Genomic DNA, 13707 nt, shown 5'->3' with positions numbered 1-13707 from the left:
ATAAAAATGAGGGACTTCATGATAGAGTTTTGTCTAGTAAGTTTAAGGTTGTTGTCCTACCCAAGGAGGACGAACGTACGTATTCTACCCAAGGAGAATACACAGGATTAATATTGGCATCCTACCCATGGAGCATGGAGGTACATATCCTACCCAAGGAGAATATGTAGGTTCCGTTTTAGTTCTTTAACCCATTCCCAACCACCGGGAATCCCATGCCTTATAAAGAGTGTGAACTCACCTTGGTTTGCTCGGAAGATAATTTATTCGTCAGTATACTTTATTCAATCACGTCCTATCATTGGTATTATGTCTAATCAGATTCGCATACAACTATTCACGTATCCAAGTAGCACACAGGTCACGTTTCATATAACCACACATACTAGATCAAATTATATGAACAGTATCACATCGGCCCAAATGAAAACGTATTACATAAATGTGTGCGTGTGGCCCAAACATTAAATGGGTATGCGACTGGTTTATTTTATGGGATGCGATCAGATTAGCATGTGTTCAACAAATTGAGAGTGTGTGATTAATAAAAGTAGTGACAACCAATCCTATAATTAACATGGAAAAATGACAAACTGCTTTTCATATACAACTTTGAATTTCACAGAACTTCAGTTTTACCCTATGCAATATTATTTGTATATTTCCCAAAAGAAAACCCATCTCCTTCACCTTTCCATACCCACACATATGTACATAAGTCAACCGAACCCTAGTACCACGAGTAATCACACCTCATATCATCAATCCTACTTGTCTTATCAACAATCATCATCATCATCCTATGACACAACAAATTTCGAGATTACTATAAGTATTTCAACTAGAAACCGACACCTTTCATCACTTACACAGTCATTGGATTCAAATATTAAGCAACAGATTACCACTATCACCTAAACATGATCTTTTTGAATGAACATAAATATCCATATGAACCAAACGAACATTATCATGAATGGAGTTAATTATCGAGTATCTGATGTTAAACGAGTTCATGCCAGAAGTACCATAAATCAACAGATTCAGCAAATAATTTCACATCTTTAATCATTCACTGTTTTATTAACAAGGAGTTCATTCTTTCATGTTTATGCATTAAACAGACATCATCATTCTTTTCAAACATCATCATATACAAAGATTAGGGCATTAAACAGACATCATCATTATCTTTCTTTCTTTTTTTTTTTAAACAATAAGATTATTCTTTATGCATAACCAGGTGTGAATGATGCATCAACAGTTGTACTTTTTCATGAAAACTCAAGTAGCAGTTTCATTCACGTATGACATTCATCGCAAAGTAAAGATCTTTCTTCATAAGATAGTGGTGTACTAACCAAGATTCGGAATAGGGGTAGAGTGCATGCTGAGTGAACGAAACGAAAACGGAGTTCCGAGTCGGAGTGTCGTGAGCTACCGGAGGTAGAACGGAGAGCACCGGTGTCGCCGGAGTTTTGAACTCGCTGGAGAAGAAGATGGTAGCGGCTGCTTCGTTGCGGGGTTCCAAGTAGAGGGGCGGTGAGGAAGACAGTGGGTAGGGTTTGTGAGGGTTCAGACGTGATTGCATGCTACGCAACATATTAAATAAAAGACTTTCATGATGGCGGTTAGTGAAGTGGGCCGCACACAAGGGTTTTGGGCTGGGGGTGGACCGAGAAGCATAAAGGAAAGGGGATTAGGCTGTTCAGTTTTGGGGTGCACACAAAGAGGGTCACAAGCAAAGGGAATGCGGGTTTGGTTTGGGTATCCAAATGGCTTGAGCCGTGGGTGTCGGGTTTGGGGTTAATTATTTGGGTTGGGCCGATAATACTCACAAACACAAGGGATTGGAGTGAGGTCGGCAGCCATGTGTTATATATGTTATTATATATATATATATATATATTAAACAACCCATAATAAGTTTAGAGTTAACCAACATTAATATAATATACATATATAAATTCAACAACTTATGGCTCAACGGTTCGGGTCGGTTTAGTACGACATGAATAAAATAAAATCAATTCATCAAATAATCGATGCACATGATTTGATTTATAAAAGTGAAACAAATGATTGTACCTTGAAGTTACGGGTTGTCACATCATCCCCAAGTTGAAAGAAATTTCGTCCCGAAATTTAGCACGTAGTCACTGAGGAAGCTAGTTAGGTTGCGTGGTTTCCTGGTTTTCCTGGGGTGTCACATCATCCCCCCGTTGGTTTGGAATTTCGTCCCGAAATTCCGCAGCAGCTTCAGCCTCAGTAGTGGTTGCACTTTTCTCGAACAACTGGGGATACTTGAGTTTCATTTGGTCTTCTCGTTCCTAGGTATACTCTAGGCCACGACGGGAGTTCCAACGAACTCGAACAAGAGGTATTCTGGTACGCTTGAGAATCTTAACATCTCGGTCTGTAATCTCTACAGGTTCCTCGACGAATCGCAACTGGTTGTCGATAGTGAGCTCCTTGAGAGGAACTATGAGGGTCTCATCTGACAGACACTTCTTCAGATTCGATACATGGAATACGTTGTGAACTCCACTGAGTTCTGCAGGTAGATTCAGCTTGTAGGCCACCTTGCCAATTTTCTCAATAATATCGAAAGGTCCGACGTATCGCGGGTTGAGTTTGCCTCGTTTACCAAAACGAACTACACCTTTCCAAGGTGAGACTTTAAGTAGTACTCGATCCCCAACCTGGAACTCGAGTGGTTTCCTTCGCTTATCAGCGTAGCTTTTCTGACAGTCACGAGCTGCCGCCATTCGTTGTCGTATCTGAGCAATCTTCTCGGTTGTATCTACTACAAGTTCTGGGCCAGTGATTTGGCTGTCGCCAACCTCTGCCCAACAAAGAGGTGATCAGCATTTATGCCCGTACAATGCCTCAAATGGAGTAGCCTGGATACTGGTGTGGTAACTGTTGTTATACGAAAACTCCACCAATGGCAAATGCCTTTCCCAACCATTGCCAAAGTCGATAACACATGCTCGAAGCATGTCTTCAAGAGTTTGGATGGTGCGTATAGACTGCCCATCCGTATGTGGATGATACGCTGTGCTCATGTCTAATCGAGAGCCAAAGGACTTGTGCATTGCTTGCCACAATTTCGATGTAAAACGTGAGTCACGATCAGAAATGATGGAGGTTGGCACCCCGTGCCTTGATACTACTTCCTTTAGGTAGATGTCTGCTAGAGTAGAAAACTTATCCGATTCCTTGATAGCCAGAAAATGTGCAGACTTGGTCAGTCGATCCACGATCACCCAAATGGTATCATTTCCGCGTTGAGATCTAGGCAGGCCAGTAACGAAGTCCATGGAAATTTGCTCCCATTTCCATTTCGGTGTCTCTGGTTGTTGAAGTAGGCCTGATGGTTTCTGGTACTCGATTTTGACTCTCGCATAAGTCAAACATTTACTAACGTAGGTTGCTATGTTGGCTTTCATACTAGGCCACCAATACGTAGTCTTAAGATCGTGGTACATTTTATTCGAACCAGGATGTACCGAGTAACGAGACTTGTGTGCTTCATCCATCACAAGCTCACATAGATTACCATAGAGTGGAACCCAAATGCGCCCTGTCACGTAATAAGCGCCGTCTTCCTTTTGCTCTAACCGTTTCCTCGATCCTCGTAAAGACTCAGCCCTGATGTTCTCTGCCTTCAATGCTTCAACCTGAGCATCTCGTATCTGAGCGGGAAGACTAGAGTGAATGCTAAGCTGTAACGCACGTATACGCTTAGGTTTAGACTCCTTCCGGTTGAGGGCATCGGCCACAACGTTGGCTTTGCCCGGATGATACTTGATCGCGCATTCGTAATCATTTAGGAGTTCGACCCATCGACGCTGTCGCATGTTCAACTCCTTCTGTTCGAAGATATGTTGGAGACTCCTGTGATCGGTGTAAATGGTGCACTTGGTACCGTACAGGTAATGCCTCCATACCTTGAGTGCAAAAACAACAGCTCCCAGCTCCAGATCGTGAGTAGTGTAGTTCCTTTCGTGAACCTTTAGTTGGCGTGATGCATAAGTAATGACTTTATCCCGTTGCATCAACACACAACCCAGTCCTTCGATTGAGGCGTCGCAATAAACCACAAAATCGTCTGTACCTTCAGGTAATGAAAGAATAGGCGCGCTACAAAGTCTCTCCTTTAAGTGCTGAAATGCGGACTCCTGTGCATCACCCCAATGATAGGTGACACTCTTCTGAGTTAGTGAAGTGAGAGGTTGCGCAATCTTCGAGAAATCCTTGATGAACCTTCTGTAGTAGCCCGCCAAACCCAAGAATTGACGAATTTCTGTTGGGGTACGGGGCGCAGGCCAGTTCTTGATCGAGTCAACCATGGATGGATCCACATGAATCCCATCCGCATTTACCACGTGGCCTAAGAAATGGACTTCACGAAGCCAAAAGTCGCATTTTGAAAACTTAGCATACAGCTGCTCTGCTCGAAGAATTTCCAAGATAAGTCATAGATGATGCTCGTGTTCCTCCTGACTCTTAGAATAGATCAGGATGTCGTCGATGAAAACGATAACGAACTTATCCAGGTAGGGTTTGCACACTCGGTTCATGAGATCCATGAAGATCGCAGGTGCGTTTGTTAATCCGAAAGGCATGACCAGAAACTCGTAATGCCTGTAACGAGTTCTGAATGATGTCTTGGAGATATCCTCGTCTCGAACTCTCAACTGATGGTAGCCCGATCTCATGTCAATCTTTGAGTAGAAGCTCGACCCTTGCAACTGGTCGAATAGGTCATCAATACGCGGGAGAGGATAACGATTCTTCACGGTCACCTTGTTAAGCTCACGATAGTCAATACACATTCTGAAAGTACCGTCTTTCTTCTATACAAACAAGACTGGAGCTCCCCAGGGCGAAGAGCTAGGACGAATAAAACCCTTGCCCAAGAGTTCTTGCAATTGAGTGGACAATTCTTCTAGTTCTGATGGAGCAAAGCGACAAGGTGCACGAGCTATGGGTGTGACGGGTGGTCCGTAGGACAACCCTTAAAATGTCTAAATACATATACATTCCATGCTTAATTCGGTTTATTGTTTGAACTTAGTAACTACGAGAGATTTGATGTTGCAGGTGTTAAGATGCTCAAAGTGCAGGATTTAGGAAGCTTGGATGGATGGGGGAAGATGGCATAATCAAGATGTGAAGAAAATCAAGTTTTTAATGAAGAAATGAGGAAAAAGAAGATACAGCGCCAAGCAAGGGGAATGCGGGTTTAGTTTGGGTATCCAAATGGCTTGAGCCGTGGGTGTCGGGTTTGGGGTTAATTATTTGGGTTGGGCCGATAATACTCACAAACACAAGGGATTGGAGTGAGGTCGGCAGCCATGTGTTATATATGTTATTATACATATATATATATACATATATATTTAAACAACCCATAATAAGTTTAGAGTTAACCAACATTAATATAATATACATATATAAATTCAACAACTTATGGCTCAACGGTTCGGGTTAGTTTAGGACGACATGAATAAAATAAAATCAATTCATCAAATAATCGATGCGCATGATTTGATTTATAAAAGTGAAACAAACGGTTGTACCTTGAAGTTACGGGTTGTCACAGCTCGTTTTTCGATTGGGGCCCGAATGAATGATGGTATGAAGGTGATGAACTTAGCGAGACGGATCGCCTCGCGGGCTCCAAATAGGTCCTCCAATCCTCCTGAGGACTTGTGCTCATGGTAACTGATGGGGTTCGCCGGTGAGAAGGTCCGGCTTCATGGTCGTGGCCAGTAATTGGTGTCTTGCCTCGTCCTCTCCTGAACCTCGGTGGAATTTTGTTGAACCTGTCAAAATAAACAAAGAACAACAAAGAAAAATAATAAAGAGCAAAATTAAAATGAATTAGGATTAGTCCTAAGTTCTTTGTCTAGACTCGAAAGTCGAGGAATGTGCAAACTGTGTCATTGAGATTAAACCCAAATGGCTAGTGTTTAATTCACTCAATGTTGGATCTGATAACAACCTGTCACACCCCGATATTTCCACGGATTACCGATGGGCCCGGTGGGGAGTATCGTGACGTAGTTGATATCATCATAGACAATTTATCACAGTTTAATACACAGCGGAAGTCGAAAGATAAAATCATTACAAACCGAATGAAAGTAATATCATTTATTACAAAAACGGTTGTAAAGGATCCACAGGCGGATCAAAGATAAAAAGGATCATTGTTCAACAGATTATAGCATCTAAGCTTGCAAGACTCTTTATTGATGCTAGGAGTAGCCAGCCTATTCCGTTTAGTACCTGCACTTAGCCTTTTTGGAAAATACGTCAGTTTACACTGTTAAATACAATTAACCGACTCATTTTGAAAATGTTTAAGAAAATTGATTTGAATGCACATGGCACAAAACATCTTTTATAACTTGGGATAATTATTTATATATAAACTTGTAAAAGAATTACATGTTCGTTATACGTTCAGTAGCCCGGGATGAATACCGGGTTAAAGATTAATAGACACACCACATGATATAATCTCGCGGTGAGTTATTCTCGAACCGGTGGTTATACCTTTTTATATGTATGCACTGGCAGGTGTTTGTCTACACCCCGTGCTTAGGTCGTGGCCATTTCAATGAATGATGCCAAGGATATCCGGGACATGGTCATTAACCCCTCAAAGGCTTTAAGCAAACAAAACAGTTTAAACGGGTCATCTCAATAAATTAACCTTCATATGATTAAAATTTCAATGCCCGACCAAGCGGTATTTTATATACCGTACCCCAAGCCCGTATAAGGGAAAATAAGTTAAAAGTATTTACCTGAGCAAGTATATATCTCAATCAGCGAGTGCAAGTATCTTTTACTGGTCTCCTAATCTGGAACGAAGGGTTTTAATAACCTATTAGATTCCTAACGGGCCTTAATAAGTCTAAACTTAGACTGGTTAGTTTTAAAGGAAGATATACGGTTCAAAACGCACAATTAAGCGAAGACCGGATTAGAATGTGGTTTAAACCCGACAAGTTTGTATACTTGTGTAATATGGGTAAACTAAACACATTCTGGATTTTCAGATAAAAATAATAAGGTTTGACCCGTTTCGGCTACTTTATGCAAACTAGTTACATAAACCGCACCGATCGCGAAAAATGCGTAACGGGTAACCAAATGAGTCATGAACAGGTTTCCTTAGTTAAAATGCCTTAAATATGTTGTGATATCAGTAGGATACCTTCCATTATACCCAAAACGAATTTAAACTCAAATTAGCCCCGTAGGGGTATTTTGGTCATTTTAAAGGATATAAAATGGTTTAAATATTAATCTGAGTTTCAGCTCTGATATAATCAGTAAAAATATTTATTTTTATAATTCATAACAGTAGGGTATTGCATATATGTGAAATCTATCTTTTATAACCAAACTATGCACCGTAGGGGCATTTTGGTAATTTCACATAAGCTTTAAAGGTCAAAATTAGAAATCTGAGTTTAAAACTTTTGCTTACTGTTAAAATATAAAAAGTTGCTTAAAACATCAATAGGTATTAAGTCTTATATGTTAAAAACGGTTTTAACTCATACTATGCGCTTAAAACGCGTAAAAGTCGGTTTTAAGCGATTTTCGGGTTAAAATAGTAATTCTGAGTTTTTGGTTAGTTTATAAAGTTCAAAATATTTTATTTATCATCTAAAATCAGTAGCAAAATGTTTAGTATCAAAACATTATGTAAAACTCATTTTATGCAAGAAAAGGGTATAACCGACCATTACCGACTCAAAGCTAGAACCCTATGTTATGCTCAGCTTAAAAATAAATAAAAATCTTTAAAAATTCCAAAATATTATTTTATATCAGTGGGTAAAAAGGTTGGTGTCAAAATTTGGGTTTAGATAGGCTATATGCTAATTATGCCGTTTAATTAATAAAAAGCTTCTTAGTTACGATATTGAGCATAACTCCTCATCTAGACCTCAAACTGATGTCAAATTTTTAGGACAAGTTTATAATTCAGTAATAAAGGTTATTGCCCTCTCATATTTTCAAAATTCTCGTTTTAAGGTCAAAAGGGCATAATGGTCAACATTTAGGCATATAACGGAAACATGCAAATGAATCCGATAACTAAGGAGCGAAGTTGTATAACCTCAGAGGGTTACACTAACCTATAACCTAGTCCTAATAGAGCTCTAAGGCATTTCTAAAATATGCTACATTGGGTCAGAACTGAAAGTCAAAGCAAAAGTCTACTTTTGCGACTTTCGGTTCCGAACCGAGCTTAAACAGAAAATTGTCGGGTTGAACATGTTTAGACATGTTCTTACATTAATTACCAACTTATATAAGTGGTAAAATAGGTTTCATGGATTCTACATTGTTAATTATGTGTTTATTTCGAAATTAGCTTTCTATTGACTTTTTCCAATTAAGTTTGAGCCGACAATTGACCTAGCTAGAGTTGGAATCAGAGGGTGTCCTTTTAAGGGTTTATTACCCACATAATTACCAACTCATAGGTACTTTCAATTCGAGAAATGACTGGGCCATTAGTGATTAATCACTAAGTCAAACCTTAATTACGACAGTTTTGACTTTAGGCCATTAAACTAATAAAACATGATATAAAGAGGTTAAGGAAGCATACTGAAGTACTTAGCACGACTAATGATCCTTAGGGAATGATCTTGAGCTCCAGGAGACTCCAAAAGTTAAGATAGAATGGTTTTTGAAATTGAGTATTTGAACTTGAGAACAAGAACTTCTTATATAGTGACTTTGATGCAACAAGATCATCCCAAATGTCCCTATTGTTGCTACCAGATGATCACAGCTGTCCCTATTGCATGAAATCCCATTTGCCCAGCCCCTGGTATCAGTTTTCATGCATATAAGTCGGTTAAACAGGCTGAACAGGCACCTGCCATGCATTTATGTCGCTGGTAGTTTCAGGCGGCCCGCGTAAGACCTATGCAAGGTCTACGCGGCCGGTATGGCTCCCAAATCCGGTCACCAAGTTTGATAGATTTGCAATTTAGGTCCCTGGTCCTTCCGATAGTTGTTTTAACTTATTTTATTACACTTTTAACCCTACAATTTGACTTTTAAGGACTTCAAGTCATAAAAAAACTTTGTTAAGTCCCCGGTTAGTTATACGATTACCGAAAAGTCCTGAATTTCAACGTTGACGCTTTTAACCCTTCACTTACGAATGTTAACGTATTTTCTTCATACGATATCGAAACCTTGTGAAATTTTTATCACTCATTCTCCGGAGCATAATTAATTGTTACAAAGCTTCGGGTTCGATAAATGATCACTCAGAGGTATAAATTAAACATGTTGACACATTTAACCCTTGCGGTTTGTAAACGTTCACTTTCTTCCACAAACGACTTCATATGATTCATAATTCATTCGTTTAAGGGTATAAACATCGTGTCGGGTCGTTGAAAGGTATATTTATCAATCGTTGACACTTTGAATCCTTTTACTCACATACTTTCTTTGTTTGTTAACTTCAGTCCCTCTAAAATAATTCTTTACACGTTTAAAGTCCATGACACGTGTAGATATTATATTGGACATGAATTTACGAGGTGTTACATCCTCACCCCCTTAAAAGAAATCTCGACCTCAAGATTTACTGGAATAAATGAGGGTACTTCTCTTTCATAGTGGACTCTACCTCCCAAGTGTATTCAGGACCTCTACGGGCATCCCATTTAACCTTCACAATTGGTACCTGCTTCCTTCGAAGCTTCTTAACCTGTCGATCCTCGATCGACATAGGTTTTTCAACAAATTTCAGGCTCTCATCTATGTGCACATCCTTATGTGATATGACTAGTGATTCATCAGCTAGACATTTCTTCAGATTGCAGATGTGGAATACATTATGAATACCACTGAGCTCTTCCGGCAAATTTAACTTATAAGCCACTGTTCCGACACATTCGATGATCTCGAATGGTCCTATATATCTTGGGCTTAGCTTGCCTTTCTTGCCAAATCGCATCACCCCTTTCCAGGGTGAAACCTTAAGTAGAACCTTGTCACCTACCTCGAACTTTAGAGGTTTACGCCTTTTATCTGCGTAGCTTTTCTACCTATCTCTGGCAGTTTTGAGATGATCTCTTATCTGTACGATCTTGTCTGTCGTCTCCAGGACTATATCAGGTCCTGTGAGTTGGACATCTCCAACTTCTACCCAACAAACGGGCGTCCTGCACTTTCTCCCATATAGCGCTTCAAAAGGTGCAGCTTGTATACTGGAATGATAGCTATTATTATATGAAAATTCGATCAATGGAAGATGATCATCCCAACTTCCACCTAGATCAATAACACAAGCCCTTAACATGTCTTCCAGTGTTTGAATAGTACGCTCGCTTTGGCCATCCGTCTGATGATGGTATGCTGTGCTGAAGTTCAATCGAGTGCCTAGGGATTTCTAAAAAATTTTCCAAAAATGCGATGTATACCTCGTATCCCTATCAGAAATGATAGACACTGGCACTCCGAGGAGAGATACAATCTCATCCACGTACAGCTGAGCTAACTTATTTGAGCTGTGTGTTTCCTTAATAGGTAGGAAGTGGGCTGACTTAGTCAGTCTATCCACTATCACCCAAATAGTGTCATTTCCTCGCTTTGTCTTTGGTAACTTGGTGATAAAATCCATAGTCACCATTTCCCATTTCCAGGTGGGAAGTTCAGGCTGTTGCAGCAAACCTGACGGCTTCTGGTGTTCTGCCTTGACTTGAGCACATGTCAGACATTTGGCCACATAAGTGGCTATAGACTTCTTCAAGCCTATCCACCAATAATTTGCCTTTAAGTCCTGGTACATCTTGTCACTTCCAGGATGAACAGAATACTTGGAACTGTGGGCTTCCTGAAGGAACACAAATTTTACTTTATTATGGTAAATTAAGTGTAACAGTTAACACCGTTATTAACACAAATTCTATTATCTCAAACATTCGTTCATGCATTTTACTTAATTATGGTAAATTAAGTGTAACAGTTATTTCACAAAAGTGTATCGGTTATTTCATAAACACTCACATAATAGTAATTCGGGAATTTCGGAATCACACGTGGGTTTATATCAGATACGCCGATAAACCATCAGAACAATATTCCTGAACAAAAAAATAAAAATAATTTAGGTGAATTTATATTCTTTTTGACTTATATGTGTAATTTGTGAATTTTCGTGAAACCGCGTATACGTACGCGTCTCAACGTGTTATTGACGAACCTATATCTAGAGCGTACAATTTATCTTAACTTAAATTTCGAGGACGAGATTCTTGTAACATGGGGAGGATGTGACAACCCGGATTCCCGAGGTAAAAACCGCTCGCTTTCTTCTTTCATCTAACTTATGTTTCGGGTATGCTTTATTTTACAAAGTGTTACAATGTACAATTTAAATTCAACACTCTAAGATGTGGATATGTGTAGATATCACCGAAACCCGAAACACACCATACAAAACCCATTGTTTCTCTAAGTTCTTGCGGCCCAAATCAAAATAACCCAAACCAAACCTTATGACCTTGCGGCCTGAATAAGCACGACCCAAACACCCTCAAGCTACATCGGCCCACACCCCCACCTTTGTTCTCGGCCCAAGCATCCCAAGCCCAAGCTGCCCCTTGAAGTCCTCGACCTAACCCCAAAAACACAAGCCCATGTTCTCTTTTATTCTGTACGTACGCATGTGTATTGTGTATAACTTTTCAAACTTTCAAAATAACACAAAACCCTATTCCTTCATTGTGATCGATGGTTGTAGCAAGGATCCCACACTGCCGTGACTTCTTACCCTCTCGGTGCTCCCCTCTCACTCGATCTCTCTCTCTCTCTCTCTCTTTCACACGCTAGCTCTCTCTCATCTTCTCAAGGTTTGTTTTTCTTGTTTTGGTTTAAAGTCTTTGATTTTTATGGCTGTGTTTTGTTATATCTTTGATGATTATGTTGATGATAAAGTTAAACTTGAGGAATAGGATGCGTGAGAATCATGTAAGACATTCATTTTTACCGGTTAGATATGCATAGGCCTATATAAGTTAACTAGAGTTTTGTCTTCGGGTTGAAACTTACTGATTTAATAGTGTAGATGACGTATGGTGATGACTATCTGCTGTATGTAGACATTATGGGTCGTTGGGTGCGTTAGTTATTTGGTTAGGGAGATCAGGTAACGAAAACAGAATCTGTCCAACAGTTACAGCCGCATTTACAGCCGACTTCAATCGGCTGTAACCGGGTCATAATTTAACAAAAACTGGATTTTCTTGAGTCTGTAACGTGGTATTCAAAATACGCTTCTAACGGCGCCAGAATCATAACTTTTGGATGTCGTTTGATATTTTAAATAAATTATTTCGTTTCAGCAATCAAAGCTGTATTTTTCTGCAGATTTTGTGTGTTGTGTTTTACGTCATGTTTCGGTGACTATTTGGAGATTGAACATGAAATTTGTACAGTAGATAGTCTTAGTGTCGGTACAAATCTCCAAGTGGAATCGGGTAATTGAGGATTTATAAATAAATTTTCCGGTAAACTACAGTCAGAAAGTGACGAATCTGGACACTGCATAGTAAATGATTTTTCTAAATTTTTAGATAAAGAGTTAGACCATAAAAATTTAACGCAAGGACAATCCCACTAAGGGGTACGTTCCACAAAAAGATCATAATTTTAACAGCATCACAAGTATGCTAAACGAGCTTCCTAAAACAGCCAAATTTCAGTGATTTTGCTATGTATGGCTTATAAAGTGTATAGGAGTTGAACTTGCTATTTTGTTGTCCATACTTGCTTATTGATGGTATGATTAGCGTCTCTCATGTCATAGGGTTTAAACATGTGCATGAAAACTGTACGGTGAAATATTTGTGACAATTTGTTCGCATGCTAGTTGCTAGATACGTGTAGGACTTACATGATTTGCATAACCAATCACTAATAACCCATGGTAACTATAATAGGGCGTGGTTGATCGTCCTAGCTTACATACACATAATCTTAAGCTTACCGAGCAAAACTAAGGTGAGTTCACAACTCTTTACTAAAAACATGCGTCCCTGGTTTGGGACAACACACTTATTTCCCTGGTTTGGGAAATACATATGGTACCCCTGGTTTGGGGCTACATGCGCGTTCCTGGATTGGAACCACTGAAACATACTATCCACTGGAGGTGGAGTAGTACACTTGGACTAAACAAACATCTATCTGAAAGTCCCCACACATCATATCGATTAATTGACGGGTTTGGCAAACGGGGTATAGTTGATAGTGCTATTAGGTTTGACAAACCTCACACCATGCTGGGAGCCGGGCGTGAACTATTGACCTTGACACTTTTATCAATGAAGATAGACATTGATACGGGCACAACAACATACAACAGTCAAGTTTTCGGTATCTACACAGTTTAGTCATGTGATGAGGGTTAGCTACCTGAGTCATACTTATAACGCTTTTACATGTGAACTTACGCTTACGTTCTCCGTTTAACTAAAACTGTGAACCCACCAACTTTATGTTGACACACTATTGCATGCTTTGCAGGTCATTAGGTACGGCTCAAATGGGAACTTGTAGCTTGGAGAGTGTCATGGAATGTATACCTTTGCTTCCGCTGATAATTTAAACTTATGTTTTCGAGCTTCTAAATCTGTTATC

Source organism: Helianthus annuus, chromosome 12 (genome assembly GCF_002127325.2).
Source record: "Helianthus annuus cultivar XRQ/B chromosome 12, HanXRQr2.0-SUNRISE, whole genome shotgun sequence".
Classification (NCBI taxonomy): Eukaryota; Viridiplantae; Streptophyta; class Magnoliopsida; order Asterales; family Asteraceae; genus Helianthus; species Helianthus annuus.
This window is presented reverse-complemented; position numbering follows the sequence as displayed.